Source organism: Polyodon spathula, chromosome 37, assembly GCF_017654505.1.
Source record: "Polyodon spathula isolate WHYD16114869_AA chromosome 37, ASM1765450v1, whole genome shotgun sequence".
Taxonomy (NCBI): domain Eukaryota; kingdom Metazoa; phylum Chordata; class Actinopteri; order Acipenseriformes; family Polyodontidae; genus Polyodon; species Polyodon spathula.
Genome location: NC_054570.1, coordinates 2,950,260 through 2,957,022, shown reverse-complemented (window position 1 = coordinate 2,957,022; position 6,763 = coordinate 2,950,260).

The following is a 6,763-nucleotide window of genomic DNA, read 5'->3' as shown; positions in this document are numbered from 1 at the left end:
CACATTAAAAACATGACCATCCATGAAAGACTGGTAAATTCAGAGCATAGCCACAAAGAGCATAGGAAAACTGCCAGCCGACCATGGTAGGCTTTCATGGAGGCAGGAAGTGTGTATTACTGAAGCATGACTGGGGTGTGTCTTTGCTTTGCTATTTCAGGTCCTGGTGCCCATGATGGATTGCCTGAGGCTTTCAGGGTACAGTGCAGCCCAGCAGCAGATTGGGGGTCCCCTACCTCCCCATTCCCCAGCTACAACACTACACCCCCAGAGCCCAGCGGAGCTCAGCCCAGCACAGAGCTCCATCCCCCTGCCTCGGGGGAGAGTCTACAGCCCTGCTGCTCAGATGGTGAGTCCCAAAGCGTGCCTTACCTAGAGGAGTCCCCCTGCTCCTGTTGCAGTGCATTGCTATGCTAACTAGGGCCACCATGCTTCTAAACATGTATGTATTTATAGTGGTGTGCACTAACTAGACTGAACTAAACTCGACAGCCTGTCCCCTGCAGTATAAGCCACGGCTGAATCCGAGTCATGCATAACTGAATTACTGAGCTGTGCAAAATGTGATAATTTCAATGACAAACGTCTTTGATGTTGAAATGAGTTTTGATTCATATAAGCCAGGGAGAATAAAATGTATTGCTCAGTATATCAGTGAAACTACAGCAGGTTCCACTGAAACACATTTATTGTTCTTACCTGTGTCTTCTTTGCAACTACCATGGTTTACTCTCACTTTTTTTTTTACAGGGAGGTGCAGAGACAAGCGCACTGCGAGACTCCTTGCAAAGAAGACCCTTTGAGCTCCCGACCAATCAGATGGTGTTGGGGAGCCAGGGGGCGGAAGAGAGGGTCCTTCCTGTATCCAGAGATTGGAAGCAGACTGCAGAGAGCGAGACCAAGACAAATAAAGCAGCGTCCACCACATATCAATCAGAGAGAGAGAGAGACTGACAGACACAGACACACACCAAGCAGACAGACTGACTCTAAAACTGACAAACACACAGGTGGACACAGGTATCCAGACTGCACTGACAGGCGGACACAGCTTTCGGAAGCTGTTTTATTTACTTTTATTAGAAATTCTAAGAAAATACAAGGAAAAACGTGCAAGTGAAACTAAATAAAATAAAAGGCTAGTGTCCAAATTCACCCCGTGTTGCATCTGTGTCCCTTCTGCTGGGCTTTGAATTCGCTGTCTCAGAAAAAAAAAAGTTTGATCAGTAAAAGTTGTTTGCTTTCAGTTTTATTTTTCTTTTATCGGTTTCTTCTCTCTTAAACAGAAGGGGGAGTGCTTGAGTGCTTACCTGACCCATGAAAAAACCTTTATACAGCCAACCTAAAATTTATAAACGTGAGTTTTGAATTTCCTCATTTTTTATTTCGCCTAATTTTATTGTATAGTTACAGAGTTGGGGGGCGGGCTGAAAAAATACAACATTTTGGGCACTCCACGCTGAAAAACGCAACCCCTAAAAACAATACAGTTCAAAAAGTTTAGATGGAGCGTTTCATGGCTGTCGTTAAACTTGTATCTTAGGAGTCAACCTGCCCTCAGTTAAAGCCGGATGCAGATTGGTGAGATTATTTTGATTTCGGCAGACAACTGATGTCAAAGATCACTGACGTTGAAGGAGTTAAACATGTTAGTTTTTTTTTTTTGTTTTTTTTGCGTTGTGTGAATTAGGTGATCCGGACATGCACTGTAGTGTTACTGGTAAGATGTGCTTGTCCAAAAAACATCAAGTAAGGAAAACACCAGCACGTTTTTTTTTTAAAGTGTATTTTTATTCAGAAAGGGGAAAGAGGGAACTAAGAGTTTGGATGCATTGTGTACCGACAGGAACATATTAGTGGAGCCAGGAAAGCTTGTGGTGACAGGATGTGGGGTCATAATACCAGATGCACAGGGAGTGTGAATCTGCAGTGTGTGTGTGTGTGTGTGTGTGTGTGTGTGTGTGTGTGTGTGTGTGTGTGTGTGTGTGTGTGTGTGTGTGTAACTAAAACTACCAATTAAAAATGAAAGATTAGAAATAATCTAATTTAAGTGCTAAAGCATCTACAATATTTGTCCAAATCAACAGGTCTCAGTACAGGCTCCCTTGAGAACGATATCGACAACACATCGAAACGTTGGGCAGCTGGCTCTTCATTATCCAGTCCACTCAGCTGTTTCATTAAGAGATTCATTGAATCTCATCTCAACGTTGTAGCACATGAAAGGTTTCCTTGCAGAGCGAATCGTTCCGCGCTCCACTTGAACTGACTGAAGCACAGAATTGCTGTGGTCTCCAGTTGAAGATCGCCAGTTGAAGAACATCATCCCTGTTATACTACCGCCAGTTCTGTGTGTCATCACGATACAGCCCGGTCCAGGCAGCATCACTGAGAGATGCTCCTCAGCATTGTGAACAGATGTGCAGAATGTGTGCTAAATGTCATTATCACCTCTTCTGCTGCGAAAGGCTAGTTTCACACTCTCCCTTGCCTAACTTAACATTATGTAGCCCCAGATTAGTGCTGACAGGGTTTTGTGAAACCAGACCATGTATAGCTGTGGATGCTACAATGCAAGACTCCCTACCTGCAAGACACAGCAGGACCATCCCAGCGTTCTCAAAAAGTCTGACCGTCCTTTGAGAGTGTTCAGCAGACAGGTTGGTTTGGAGCGGAGTCCTGGACCTTTATGCCAGTGCGATATCTCTTCTGCGCAGTCTCTGTGTGTGTGTGTGCAGGGACAGGTGCTTGACTGGTGGGACGTGCACCATGCGATCTGTATGTAAATGTTTTAATCAAACGAGGATTCGTTCAATACAGGGAAATGCATGAAGGCGTCTTTGTTTTTTCTTGTATGATTAGTATTTTGCGTTAATGTTTGGCTTTCTTAAGGCACCTGCCCAAATAAAGAAGTAACATGAAATGTATCCCATAGCCAAAACAACCAGCACATAATTTTGACAGTCATCAGCAAAGCATGCACTTCGGATGAAAGCAAGCAAACCAGGCACTTTGTATACAGATATAGCATGGAAATGTATAAGGGTAATGTGGATTTATTCCACACACACACACACACACACATATATTACCATTTTCAGCCGCTAGGGAGCCACACTGAGTCTGAGAAGCAGCAGCAGACGATGTGGAAATTTTCCTAATAACGGCCTGCCCAGAAGCAACTGTGATGTCGTATCCGAAGTGTCTCGAACAGGCTGTCCGGGCACGCAGTGTACGCCACGGCCGGGACACATGGCCAGTGTTTCATTTTAGAATTCCCCTGCACGGGTTCCGAGCAACAGAAAGTTTGCTCAAAGTTTATGAGGAGGTCACCGGTTCAAATCCCGGCTCAGCCACTGACTTACTATGTGACCCAAGTCACTTCACCTCCTTGTGCTGCGTCTCTGGGGTGAGATGTTGTTGTAAGCGACTCTGCAGCTGATGCATGGTTCACACACCCTAGTCTCATATCCTGTAAAGCGCTTTGTGATGGTGCTCCACTATGAAAGGCGCTATATAAAAACAAAAGACTTGATTAAGACGTGTTGAATCGATTACATTGTGTTAGATGTATTTTTTGGAGGGGGGATCTTATACAAACACAGACATTTCGTTTCCTTATTGCTTGTTAATAACCAACAGATACCGCAGGTGCATTTATACTGCTGGCTGTAAAAACAATTCCAGTTATTATAGACGCGTTACTTGTAAAAATTACTACAGGGAAGTGGAAGCGCTGGAAAACCTTCGTGGTATATTTCAATTGTTTACACTTTTATTCCTGTAAAAAATATAGATGCGATCTTCAGAGGTGTCTTTAATTTTATTATTCTTTTTTTTTATTTTAAATTGAGTATTATTTTTTTTAAAAGGGCATGGTTTGATGTGTGCTTATTGTAAACCCCCTCCAATAAAAATAAAAATTAATAATAATAACTGAAAACAACAGATTTGAATCAATCACGTCTTTGTTTAGCAGAATTATTCAATAGCAAATCAGACAAAAAATAATAATTCTTACAAAACAACCCTTTCAACTCGAATTCCTCATAATAATGTTATAAGTTTTATTTATGTCATTTTTAAATGTATTTATTCACATTTGTTAAGACCCACTGGGTTGTTTGTTCAGACAAAGCTAGTCATGATTATTACCGTCATTCAAAGAAGTGTTTAGGAAAATACCGAGGATGATACACAAGGAAAGTATTAGTAAAACCCCTATATTGAAATATAGTGGCGGAACGAACCGGAGCAGAGCAGTGAGGTGGGGGGGGGATGAATAAATGGACTGGGAAAACCATCTCCACTCTCTGACTGTGTGTGTGTGTGTGTGTGTGTGTGTGTGTGTGTGTGTGTGTGTGTGTGTGTGTGTGTGTGTGTGTGTGTGTGTGTGTGTGTGTGTGTGTGTGTGTGTGTGTGTGTGTGTCAGTGTGTGTGTGTGTGTGTGTGTGTGTGTGTGTGTGTGTGTGTGTGTGTGTCAGTGTGTGTGTGTGTGTGTGTGTGTGTGTGTGTGTGTGTGTGTGTGTGTGTGTGTGTGTGTGTGTGTGTGTGTGTGTGTGTGTGTGTGTGTGTGTGTGTGTGTGTGTGTGTGTGTGTGTGTGTGTGTGTGTGTGTGTGTGTGTGTGTGTGTCAGTGTGTGTGTGTGTGTGTCAGTGTGTGTGTGTGTGTGTGTGTGTGTCAGTGTGTGTGTGTGTGTGTGTCAGTGTGTGTGTGTGTGTGTGTGTGTGTGTGTGTGTGTGTCAGTGTGGTGTGTGTGTGTGTGTGTGTGTGTGTGTGTGTGTGTGTGTGTGTGTGTGTGTGTGTGTGTGTGTGTGTGTCAGTGTGTGTGTCCACACACACACACACACACTAGAATCTTCCTCTATAGTTAAGTAGATGTAAAGTCATACATTTCAGAGGCCAGATACCAAAAAACCCACCAAAACACCAAAAACCAACTGACCAGGTAAGTTATATTTCTAAGATTTTCCAGTACTATCATATATAATATAGTCTTCTTACCCAGGATATATATATATATATATATATATATATATATATATATATATATATATATATATATATATATATATATATATATATATATATATATATCGTATTCGAAATTATAAAGCGCTTTGTGATGGTGCTCCACTATGAAAGGCGCTATATATAAAAATAAAGATGATTATTTATTAGCGTTATTACAATACAAGGGACTAGGTCTGATACACTTACAGCAGCAGCGACCTCATCGCTATTTTACATTTCTTATGATTTTCGTGCAAGGTTAAAAACTTCACGGCGACGGCCACCAAAGCTGACATTTCAAAGCATTTCACAGGTTATAAACCTCAGGTGAGTCAGCCAGCTAGTGTTACACACGCGGCATTGACTAACCAGGGAATTTCCTATACAGACAGAGAATAAAACTCGCAGTGATAAAGATGATGTTTCACTTTCCAATAGTTTACACTGAAGAGCGGCGCTTCTGTCTCTCTCTAACATACTTCTTATATTGGGTTTACTTGCGCTATTATTATTATTATTATTATTATTATTATTATTATTATTATTATTATTATTATTTTACATTTATATATTGCTATTTGCCTATTTTTGTAAGTTGTTATTATTGAATATTTATTTAGTTTTGGTTATTTATTTCAAATAAATCCGACGGTCATCTTCAAAGACTCTCTAGCGGACTGCACTTCGGACTGAGCGCTGGTCTTCGCGATTGTTTTCGTTATTTCATCGGGATGGTCGAGCTTGTATCCGGGGTGAGTCCAGTGGATCGTGCCGCTGGTTCGGAGCTTCTCTGCTCGGCTTGCGGGGTCCTGTTAATCCGGCCCAAACAAACCATCTGCGGGCATCGATACTGCGGTGAATGTGTGACCAGCATGTTCCAGTAAGTACATAGTAAGTACATTATTATATTATTATTATTATTTATTATTATTATTATTATTATTATTATTATTTTTATTATTATTATTATTTCAAACAGCATAAAACAATGTGTTTTTTTATTTATTTATGTTATGTGCGTGCGTATCTAAATAGGCAGGCAGCTAGATGGATCTTTTCGTCTGTTTTCACTCTCAGTAGTTTCAATTTTCCATTTATTTATTTATTTATTTATTTATTTACTGGGCGAGTTTTCCTGGTTGTTTGGTATTGTATTTTTCATTGCTCTAAAACTGAAAATAAATTTAAACAAATCTAACGCGCGTTGTGAAGTGTAATGTCTCATGGGATTGCTGACCATCATTTGAATAATCAAAGTTACTTAAAACTTACTGGAAAAAAAAAACAAAAAAACGTGCAGGTGATTTCCAGTATTGTTGGACTTTCTGCTCAAACAGCTCCCCGCATGTCTGCGGTAAAGAGCACAGCTGGATATTTAAATCAACGTTGCGTTCAGAAAGTGATTCACACACCGCACCGCTGCGCCCAGGCTCCAGACAGCAATTGAAACTGGCGTTTGCTGTTTCGTAATTTCTTTACGTCTGAAATAGTACCAGTTGTGTTCTTGTGTAAGATTGCAGTGTAGGGTTAGTATGATCTTTAAATACGAATAATTAATGATAGCATTGGTCCTACATCCTTCACAAAACGATATATTTTAAATATGAAAAATACATACATTTATAATAATAATAATAATAATAATAATAATAATAATAATAATAATAGGTGATCCATTATACATATGCAGTATAAAACATAAGTGACGTCAATTTTTTTTAAAAAAATATATAAATATATATATATATAT